Source organism: Ornithorhynchus anatinus, chromosome X3 (genome assembly GCF_004115215.2).
Source record: "Ornithorhynchus anatinus isolate Pmale09 chromosome X3, mOrnAna1.pri.v4, whole genome shotgun sequence".
Classification (NCBI taxonomy): domain Eukaryota; kingdom Metazoa; phylum Chordata; class Mammalia; order Monotremata; family Ornithorhynchidae; genus Ornithorhynchus; species Ornithorhynchus anatinus.
In genome coordinates, this window is record NC_041751.1 from 31,572,459 (window position 1) to 31,584,195 (window position 11,737).

Sequence of the window (11,737 nt, forward strand, 5' to 3'; positions counted from 1 at the left end):
AAAGGCAAGGCCAGTAGGAATTTCATCCCTACGTTACGGAGAAGCAGCGTGGCTTAGTGGAAAGAGCCCGGGCTAGGGAGTCAGAGGGCGTGGCTTCTAATCCTGGCTCCGCCACTTGTCTGCTGTGTGACCTTGGGCAAGCCACTCAACTTCTCTGTGCCTCGGTTACCTCATCTGTAAAATGGGAATTAAGACTATGAGCCCCACTTGGGGCGACCCGATTACCTTGTATCTACAACAGTGCTCGGCCCATAGTGAGCGCTTAACAAATACCACTAATATTATTATGAGGTTCGGAGAAGGCCAGTGGCAGAGTTGGGGCTAGAACCCGGGTTTTCTGACTCCCCATCCCATCCTTCCAACTTCCATCTTAATCCCCATTCGGTGCCCTGGAAGGGTGGTGACACCCAAGACTTCAGACTCCTTATTGATTTCCGTGGACAACTTCCCGGGACAAGAAGGCAAGTGAATCACCGAAGCTCTTCTGATGAAATTTCTAGCTAACCGGAACGGGTCTGGCAACGAGATTTAGAATTTACTGGCACGGTCTTTCATTCGGTGCTGTGAGAGGGAATTATTTTAGCGCCGCAAAGTGCATAAGAAAAATAAGCCCAGAATTAACCCAGCTATGATTTTGATTAGTTTTCTCATTTCAGTTTAGAAGCGAAAATGGTCTCTCTTAGAGTTCGGAAAGTCAATTCTGAGTTTTCTTCTGATGGGCACAGTTTTGCTCTGTTTCTGCATTCAGAGGTTGCCACCGTTGAAGGCGTGTGCGTGTGCACGTACGCGCACACGCGTATTCCCCTCGCAGGGTCGCACCTGGAGAGTTTCCAGCACTCTACCAGTCTCAACTACGGGAGGGAGAGTCGAGCAGAGGCCTGTCCGTTCCATTCCTAGCTTGGCTAGCAAGAGGAGGATAATCTGCTACAAGTCGAAACGCACCTGCGCTGGGCAGCAGTGTCACGGTGTACTGCACGGAACAAAATTCTGTGGATACGCTACCGGAATGGTTGCAGATGGAGTGGGGCGTTGTGAGGAGCCGTGTCCACCACTCAGCGGCGCACACGCTCAGATGTACGCACAAACGCGGGCCTTAAGGCGCAGTAAAATGGGAGAGGTGGGGCCGTGTGGTCGCTAGCCCGAGCTGCGTATAATAATTATAAAGGTGATGACGATGGTATTTGTTAAGCGCTTACTATGTGCAGAGCACTGCTCTAAGCTCTGGGGGAGATACGGGGTCATCAGCTTGTCCCACGTGAGGCTCACAGTCTTAATCCCCATTTTACAGACGAGGTAACTGCGGCCCAGAGAAGTGAAGTGACTTGCCCACAGTCACACAGCTGCCAAGTGGCAGAGCCGGGATTCGAACCCATGACCTCTGCCTCCCAAGCCCGGGCTCTTTCCACTGAGCCACGCCGCTTCTCTAAGGTATTCGGCGTCCACCGTGTGCGAGGCACTGGGGTGGATACAGGCAAAGTCCTGGTCCCGTGTGGGGTTCACGGCCTCGATCTCCATTTCCCGGATGAGGTAACCGAGGCCCAGAGACGTGAAGTGACTCGCCCAAGGTCACCCAGCAGACAAGTGGCGGGGCCGGGATTAGAACCCGTGACGTCCTGACTCCCCCGACCGTGCTCTATCCACTACGCCATGCTGCTTCGTCTGGGTGGAGACCCTTCCTTCCCCGTCCTCCTGTTCCAGGACTTTTTCTTCTAGGAGAGGGGAGTTCTGCCTCGTTCCAGTTTACTTCCAGCACTGGAGATCGCTGAGGACGTGGAGGCTGACTGGTTGAGGTACTCGTCCGCTCAACTGTATATATCTTTATCACCCTATTTATTTTGTTGATTTTATTTAATGGGATGTACATCACCCTGATTCTATTGAGTTGCCATTGTTTTTATGAGATGTTCTTCCCCTCGACTCTGTTTATCGCCATCGTTCTTGTCTGCCCGTCTCCCCCGATTAGACCGTGAGCCCCTCACAGGGCAGGGACTGTCTCTATCTGTTGCCGACTTGTACATTCCAAGCGCGTAGCACATAGTAAGCGCTCAATAAATACTATTGAATGAATGAATGAATAATTGCATATCCGTTGGGAAGGAAGACTAACCAGTGCCTGTACCAGAACCCGGGATTTTTCCCAGCTGACGGTTCCCGGGAGGAAGGTTCCATTTGAACAGTGGTTCCACGTGGGACAAGGAGGAGGCCCAGGACCTACCTGACTACTCTTAATGGATTTTGGACCGCGAGGGTGCGACAATCTGTGAGAGGCGTACATCCCACCTCAGCCTGCCCCGGGAACCGACCGACGAGAGAACTTCGTGACTCTGCGTTTCCTCCACCCCGCACCCTCCAAACCCCGCTGCTCGATACAGGAGGCTGGGGAGCCAGTCTCATCAGTTGAATTCTTGGGCCAGTTGGAGGAGTTCAGCCAGGACGGAAATTCCCGAGGCAAATCGATCTGAACTGTAATTGACCAATGGTATTTATCGAGCATTTACCGTTGGGAGAGTACAACAGAGTTGGCAGACTCCTTCCCTGCCCTCAGAGAGCTCAGGGTCTAGAGGATATTACAGTCACAAATTACTCGCCTACAAATCTTCTTTGGTTAGAAGGGAAACGTGGCTGGGACCGGGCATTAAGGTAGCCATTAATTTTTAGATTGAAATTCAATCTTTTTTTAAAAAATTGAGATTTTTTTTAAGAAAAAAACCCCCACTTAACTTGCCGTGGTAGATCTAAGATTATCCGGGGACTTGATTACAACTTCCAGTTCTCTCACAAGAGGTGAATTAGCCACTCCTTTTGAGCAGGATATTCGGCACTTGCTTGAAGATTGCACATTTACTATTTCCCCGTTGCTCAAACGAATCAGTTCTGGCCTTAGTGAATATTACTGGAACCCAGGTGTGTCGAGGACTCTTGCCGATTAGATTCCGTTAAATTCTTAGCCTTGAATTTAGTAAGGAGCGAGATATGATTGGTTGACCGGGGTAACCCTTAGGACTTAGCGATCGATTAATAGTATCGAGTCCGTACGGCACGCGTAGCAAACAAATTATTTTCCAAGAGTGGAAACCGAGCAGGCATCAGGGAGCAAGCGAAAGTAGCGGGAGTAGGGAAAGATGAACAGATGAATAAGTGATGAGGCAAATAGTGGACATGAATCGATATACGCATAAGGGCTAAGGGTAGTCGGGGTTGATACGACCTTCGGGGTGGTGAAAATTAATTGGGGAATGCTCCCCGAGGGAGGTGTTGTTCGTATGTAATTTTGTATAGTTTCCCAAACTTTGGATTAGTAATAATAGTAACGGTATTAAATGCTTACTATGTGCCAAATGGATACATTACCAGAACGTTTGCAGATGGAGGTGGGGCGTTCTGGGAGGGACGTGTCCGTGGTGCCGCTTTGGGTCGGGGACGACTCGACAGCGCGAGACGTGTACCAAGCACTGTTCTAAGCCCTGGGGTGGTTGCAAGGTAATCAGGTTGGGCACAGTCTCTGTCCCATGTGGGGCTCACGGTGTTAATCCCCATTTTACAGATGAGGTAACTGAGGCACTAAGAAGTGAAGTGACTTGCCCAGGGTCACATCGCAGACAAGTGGCAGAGCCAGGATTAGAACCCACGTTCTCTGACTCCCGACCCTGTGGTCTTGCCACTCGGTCCTGCCTATGTCTTAAACTTTACCTTTCTCTGAGAAAGAGATCCTTTCTCTGGCAATTTAAATGAACGATCCCGAATGAGTAAAAATGATTAATTGATGATGATTATTGTATTTGAGTGCTCACTATCTGCCAAGCGCTATATTAAGTGCCGGGCTAGCAACAAGATAAGGGCCGTGTCCCACACGGGCTTCACAATCTAAGGGGGAGATAGAACAGGTATTTCATTCCCATTTTACAGATGACTCCTTGTGGGCAGGGAGCGGATCTACCGACTTCATCCTATGCTCTCAAGCACTCGATACGGTGCTCTGCACCCGGTGCCCGATAAATACGACCGATCGCTGAAGAAACGGGGCGTAGAGCAGTTAAGTAGCTTGCCCGCGGGCACACAGCAGACGGGGAATCAAAATACAGGATTCAGTGCGGAAGGGAGAATCCACAGCACGCCTTGGAGATGATCACAAGGCCCACAGTTAAAACGTCACCAAGCCCTGAGGGATGTGGGCAGGACAAAGCCCGAGGCCACCTGTTGAAGCTCGAAAGGGCGTCTTTCCCGGAGGAATTTGTTACCCCGGGAAGTTGTGCCGGCAAAAGCTTTTGGATAAATTCACAGATAGGTCTCTGATGCATTCTTAGATCGCCCCCTGCACGATCAGAAAAATTACGTTGGGTCGGGCGTACCCCTGACCCGACCCTCTAACGGCATTTCGCATACTCTGATCGTACAGTGCTCTTGCAGTTTGCCTTCTTCTGACGTCAGAGCGGACCGAGGGTGGGCCCCCGTGGCATTCGAAGATACCGGGCACCCATTCGTCCGGCACCTCCACACATCCTCCCGGGGAGCAGACCGGCTCAAAACCCTCAGTGTTTGAGAAGCGGTGTGGCCTAGGGGATCGAGCCCGGGCGCGGGAGTCAGAAGGACCCTGGGTTCTAATCCCGGCCCGGCCACTTGTCTGCTGTGTGACCTTGGCAAGTCTCTCAACTTCTCTGTGCCTCGGTTCCCTCATCTGGCAAATGGGTATCAAGACAGACAGAGGCAGAGAAGCAGCCTGGCTCAGTGGAAAGAGCACGGGCTTTGGAGTCAGGGCTCATGAGTTCGAATCCCAGCTCTGCCACTTGTCGGCTGTGTGACTGTGGGCAAGTCACTTAACTTCTCTGTGCCTCAGTTCCCTCATCTGTAAAATGGGGATTAAGACTGTGAGCCCCACGTGGGACAACCTGATTCCCCTATGTCTACCCCAGCGCTTAGAACAGTGCTGGGCACATAGTAAGCGCTTAACAAATACCAACATTATTATTAAGACCGTGAGCCCCATCTAGGACAGGGACGGCGTCCAACCTAACCAGCTTGCGTCCACCCAGCGCTTAGAACGGCGTTTGACACAAATACCGCGAGCGCCGTACCCCGAATCCCGATCTGTGCATGTTCGAACTTACGCTTGCTCCCCTGGGTGAGTTCCAGGCAGGAGAGAACTGGTCCCCAGACAAGACCCCCACTCAGTCAATTGTATCGATTGAGTGCTGTGTGCGGAGCACTGTGCTGAGCACTTGGGAAAGTACAATCTAACACTCAACAGACACACTCCCTGCCTGCCTTGATTTCATCCTTGTTTTCGTACGGCATATGTTTGAGATCTGTCATCGTTTCGAAACACTAACAAATGACAGGAAGGAAGCCAGTCGCTTTAATGATGTCAAAGTGTTGATTGAGGCATTAAATAGTAAATCAACAGGGAGGCGCAGAATCACTTCTGCCCCCTTCACAAGGCAGTGAGCGAGCTCTTTGGCAAGAGAATAAAATGGTGCACGTGGGACCGAGCGGCGAAGTCTTCGCGGTCGAACCAGATTTCGCTGCAAAATCTTTCCGGGGAGAGGATTTTTAAATTTGGTATTCTGTCATATGGCGAGGCTGCTTCCCGTTGAGATGTTTGTTTGCTGACATGTAGACACTGTGTTGAAGTGCCGTTTTGTCATTCCAGCCAATGGAATGGCTGGGTAGGAGGGTCCTGTAGCATGGTGGGTAGCGATAGTTGCCGTAGTACTGATTAAGCGTTAGGTGGTGTGGGGTTACCCATTTTTTAATTTCCTCCTGGAACCTCCCGATTGTCCTTGGGGACACCCGAAACAGGCTGGGTAGCTCCCGGAGGGATTATTTCAGTGAGCCCCGTGTGGGACATGGACTGTGTCCAACCTGATTAGCTTGTACCTGCCCCAGCGTTCAGTACGGTGCCTGGCACGTAACGGGTCCTTAGCAGATACCATTAAAAAAACCCTTCCCATTCCACTGTTCTGCACGTAGGGGCAGAAAAAACGTTTGGAGCCGTGTAATTTGGCAAATTGGGAAAGCCCTTCCCTCTTTGAGAAACGGCTTTGACTTTATTTTCTTTCAGATGCCAGGCAGCTCAGTATCTCACAAAGAACTCTCAATAAACACCTCTGGGAACGGGCAAGGAAAGCAGCCATGTCTCTCAATTGCCCAGGTGGGAATCTCCGTCCATTTTGTTCCATCTGGCTAAGCATTCGTAAGCCAGAGTGTAGTCTGGTGGAAAGGGTGTGGGACTGGGAATTGGGATCAATCAGATCCATTGAGCGACTATCGTGTGCAGAGCACTCGCAGTCCCGTTAAAGGTAACCGTTGTGACATTTAAGTGCTTACTAGGTGCCAAGCACTGTCCTGTGCCCGAGGGTAGATACGAGCTCATCAGATGCCACGTAGGGTTTCCAGTCTCAGTAGGCGGGAGAACGGCTGTCGGTCTCCATTTTGCAGATGAGGAGGCCCGGTGAAGTTAGGTGACTTGGCCGAGGTCACCCAGCCGGCGAATGGTGGAGCCGGGATTAGAACACAGGTCCTCTGACTCCCGGGCCCCGGCTCGTTCCACTAGACGGTCGATAGCGTCAGAACACGTAACCCCTGCCCTCAAGGCGCTTAGCAGGGGAGACGGTCGCCCCCTCGGCACACGTGTTCGGGGTGGCCGAACTTCATACTACAGGAACTGCGGCTAGTTCCGGGTTCTGCTCTCAACTCTGCTTCTTCTGGCCGGCTGTGTGACCTTGGGCAAGTCACGTAACCTCTCTAAATCCCAGTTCTTTTCATCTGTGAAATGAGGATAAGGTCCCTGCACGCCCTAGCTCTTAGATTGGAAACCCCACGTGAGACAAGGACTGTTGCCGATCGGATCGTGCGTGTGTGTGTGTAGGTGGGTGGTTGTGTACATGGCCTCCATACTCAGAGAGAAACCGCTGACGGTGAAATTCGCCTGTGAGGGTGTGTGTGGCCGAAAGGCCAACGAGGGACTCAAAGCCGTGGCCACGTCGTGCACGTACTCTTTTACCTCCTTGCCTCTCGTGGCTTACGTTGCTCAGCCCAGTGCTTGGCACCTAGTATTTGCTTGATAGGTACCATAAGAATAAAATCAAAAGAGGCAGTCTTATGGGATAGAGACTAAGAATATTTGCCAAGAAAATGTCTTTCGACATAAGCACGACTGAGGCGGCTGTCATTTCGTCTCAAAGCGAGAGATATTTTCGTGTGTGTAGGGGGTTTGTGTGGGTGACGGCTTCTGAAGTTTTCAACGGGCTTTAATACGCATTTAACTGCCATTAGGATGATGTTAATTTTGAACACGAGAAGCTTTCTCTATCGGGCTATTTATAACCTCTTAAAGTCGACAGCTTCCAATCTCCGATTGAGAAAGGAGAATGAAAGGGGAGCGAAGGGAGGAGATGTGATCCCGGGAGACACACTGGGGAATGGTTGAGAGTCTCGGGTGAGTTTCCAGCGGTCGAATGACCTTTGGGAGGCGGAAGAATCCCGCGCCTTCACCGTCGGCGGGCTCCGGCACTTTGAAGAACAGAGGTGGCATCTGCAGCTGCTTATTGCGGGAGAAAGGAGCCCTGCGGACTCTGTTAGTGCTTCGAATGGCATCGACGCTCCGGCAGAACTGAATGGCGAGCACACGGGTGACGTGGCTGTACCCTGGATTTTGGACAGTCATTCTCATCCTCAGCCTTTTATGATGTCTAGATGGTGCGTCCAAACTGAGAACCTTGTAGATACCCCAGTGTTTGGAGCGGAGCTTGGCGTACAGCCGTATCTTCGGAGCGCTTCCTGTGTGCGGAGGACTGTACTGAACGCTTGGGAGAGGACAATATAACAGACACATTCCCTGCGTGGCCCGGTGGATAGACCCGTGGGGTCAAGGGGAGGGGTCTTTTTTGAGGATAAGGGAGACATGAGCCTGTTTGAAAACAGTGGGGAAGCGGTTGAAGATGGTGGTCAGGGAGGGAAGAAGGGAGGGGGCGAGCGCTTGGACGAGGTGCGAAGGGCTGGGGTGGAGGGGGAGTGGGTTTTGAGAGAAGGCAGGAGATCTCCTCTTGAGATACTGCAGGGAAAGATGGGAGAATTGAAGGAGGGAGGGAGGGACTGGAGAGGAGTTAGGGGAGATTTTAGAGATCATGCCCGACGGTTTCGATTTTCTCAATAAAGTAGGTATCCAGGTCATTAGGGGCAAGAGGCGAGGGAGGCGAAGGGATGGGGGTTTGAGGAGGGAGTTAAATGTCGGAACTGGGCAATACCGTAATCATTATTATTATTTCTACTGAAGGCAGAATAATAATAATCATGATGGTATTGGTTCAGCTCTTACCGTGGGCTGGGCACGGCACTAAGCACTGCGGAGGATACAAGCAAATCGAGTTGGACAGAGTCCCTGTCCCCTGTGGGGCTCAAAGTCTCAATCCCCATTTTACAGACGAGGTGAGCGAGGCACAGAGAAGGGAAGTGACTTGCCCAAGGTCACACAGCAGACGAGTGGAGGAGCCGGGGTTAGAACCCGGATCCTTCCGACGCCCAGGCCCGCGCCCTATCCGCTACGCCATGCAGAGTGTTATTGGGCCCTACTTGCCGAATTGTACATTCCGAGTGCTTAGTACAGTGCTCTGCACGTAGTAAGCGCTCAATAAATGCTACCGCGTGAATGGGTACTTGGGGAAGAGCCAGCAGACGTTAAAAAGGAGAGCTGTATGATCAGAGTTTACCGTATTGAACAGGGCTGCTTGGGAATTTCTGCAAATAACTTTAACGGCTGAACGAGAAAATCAGGCAACGGGGACGAAAGAGGACAGGGGTTGTGGGGCGGTGTGCTGTGGGTTTTAATAAATCCCATTTGTACTCGATAGCCTACCTACAGGACGCTAAGAAAGAGCCAGTTGTCATTTCGAAGCCAAGCAGCAACTTCACGCTTTGCGGTACAGACTCGGAGAAACTTTTCAAAGACGGCCGGACCTACTTTCGTGGAAAACTTTGGAAGGGTTACCCGGGAAAACACCTTTTCTCACAGGCTGCCTTTTACGAATGTACTGCATTTGGATCGTCGGGCGTCGAATGTGCTCATCCTCACCCTTATAAGTCCGTAAGGCACTACGGGGAGAGCCGAGACACTTGAATCTCGCCCTAATTACTCTCGGCAGGAAATAATGAGCACGTATTGGCTTGAAAGTTAGGTTAGAGAGGATAAGCTTCCCTCCATCCATCAAGTAACTCCTCTAGAGCTAATAGAGAAAGCTGAAAGAGGTCTGGGGACCTCAGCCGTATCGACGCTGCCCTCCCTCCCGAGCCCGGATTGGGCGCTGTCCGATCTGTTTGGATTTTTAACCCTCCTCTGTGGGATCTGCGGGAATCCCTCACATATCCTCCTTTCACGAAAGAGGGCGGACAGCTATTTTCCTAGATGATGTTGGTATTTGTTAAGCGCTTACTATGTGCAGAGCACTGTTCTAAGCGCTGGGGTAGATACAGGGTCATCGGGTTGTCCCACGTGAGGCTCACAGTCTCGATCCCCATTTTACAGATGAGGTAACTGAGGCCCAGAGAAGTTAAGTGACTTGTCCAAAGCTGGGAAGCGGCAGAGCGGGGATGATCTCGCATCCGTGCCTCTAATGGATTGTAAATTCTCTGCCGTCAGGGAATACGTCTCGTGCTTCCGGTGTGCATTCCCACGTGCTTAGCACAGTGCGTCGTACTCAGTAGAGACTCAGATAAATTACTATTACTACCAGTCAGTGGGTCGATGGTATTTACGGAGCCCTTTCTGTGTGCAGAGCACCGTACTCCGCGCTTGGGAGAGTACAATATAATAAACAGACACGTGCCCTGCCCGCTAGGCCCTAGAAGTGTAAGCCCGTTGTGGGCCGCGAACGTGTCTACCAAGTCAGTCGTACCGTACTCTCCCAAGCGCTTAGTACAGTGCTCTGCACGCAGTAAGCAGTCAATAAATAGGATTGACCAATAAATAGGATTGACCAAGTACTACCTTTTAGTGTGTCTGAGGATTTAACAGTGGGCTTGGGGGGGGAGGGGGGGTCTTGTCTTCGTTTTTGGTGGCCTGTCCAGTGACACATAATGATGATAATTACGGTATCGTTAAGCGCTTACTATGTGCCAGGCACTCTTCTAAGCGCTGGACACGCGTCCATGCGTGGGGAGAGAATTCGTTGTATGTGGTCAGTGAAATCGAAGACGATGGTGAGCTTTAAACCGAGGCCTTGCCACTCCCGTGGAGTGGCTTGTGAGTTCCTCTGTGCCGCTGGCCAAGACACTGGGGAGCACTGAACTGAAGGAGTTTGTCGAACCCTGAGGGCAAGCTGCTTACTTGCTGTCCAGTGTCCCTTTAAACTCTGGGTAGGGATGGTTTTCTGTACTTTCACTTGGTAGGCGGAGAAGGCGGGGATAGGGGAGGGCACAGGCCGAGGCTTCGTTAACCGTTATAACTTCCGGTCGTTAGCCATCTTTTTGGGCCCTCTGCCAAGTTGAGCGTTTTCTCCAGTCCACAAAGTATTCATATATGCGTTCTACTCGTTAGGAATTCCCGAGTTGAATCTTTCCTCCCTGAGTTGATTTGGCAAGGAAGTGTGGAAACTGGGAATCCGCTCCACCTCCCAGCTTTTGTCTTTTTCTCCAAATCGAAGTACATTTCGCCCATTTTTTTTTTTTAACGCGCCAGGCATCGTACTAAGCACGGGGGAAGGTACATGCTAATCAGGTTGGACACAGTCCCTGTCCCACATGGGGCTCACGGTCTCATTCCCCATTTTACAGATGAGGTAACTGGAGGCAGGCCACTCTCAGGATCACACCTGGAGAGTTTCCAGTACTCTGCCAGTCTCGGCTACGGGAGGGAGAGTCAGGCAGAGGCCTACCCTTTCCATTCCGAGCTCGGGCAGTGGCTAGCGAGCGGAAGGCAATCTGCTACAAGGCAAAACTCACCCGTGCCGGGCAGCGGCGGCGCGGGAGAGAGTCGAGGGTGGAGACTCATGTTTACTGCACGGAAGAAGGACGACGGTAAACCGCTTCTGTATTTTTACCAAGAAAACTCTATGGGTTCCACTACCAGAACGATTGCGGACGGAAGTGGGGCGTTGTGGGAGAGATGTGTCCACGGAGTCTCTGGGGGCCGGAGACGACGCGACAGCAGAAAAAGTGACTCGCCCAAGGTCACACAGCGGACGAGTGGCAGAGCCGGAATTAGAACCCGGGTCCTCGGAATCCCGGGCCTTTGTTCTACCCACTGGGTTACGCTGCTTCCCGGTTTTCAGTGTGTCCCAACATCCCTCCGTCTCCCTCCTCTTCCTCACCTGCTCTTTCCATTTTCTCTCCCTCTGGTTTTCCTCTCCTTCCCCACCCCTATTCCTCTCCATTTTAAAATACCGTACTTTATCGTCAGAGAAAGGGAAACTGTAACCGGCATGCTAAAGTGAATTCAGGCTCTCATATCGAATATAGCTCAGTTCCTTCTTGGAAAGGGTTGGGTGAGTTTAAGAAAATTCCGCATAAAAGATGAAGCTCATAATTTAGAGAATATGCAGGCTGCAGTAAAATCCTCATTCATTTCGCTTCCTAAAATTGCCTGTGGCAGAACACACACACAGTCACACACTCAAAAAGACAAAAATATAGAAATGCTAAAAATTACTGTTCCTGCAGATGCTCTTTTACTGCTTTCCAAACTGCAGGTTTCCTTGTTTGAGATTATTAGAAGAAAGTTGGGTTTCACGATACAGACAGTAAATCC

At 51.2% G+C, this 11,737-nt stretch overlaps 1 non-coding gene across 1 annotated transcript; it reads left to right on the forward strand.

The window, feature by feature from the left end:
* Positions 1 to 10,784: 10,784 nt before the first annotated feature.
* LOC114807696 lies at positions 10,785 to 10,922 on the forward strand. The gene has a single exon (XR_003755771.1). It is a non-coding gene; the product is annotated as a small nucleolar RNA SNORA7 (small nucleolar RNA).
* The last annotated feature ends 815 nt before the right edge of the window (positions 10,923 to 11,737 follow it).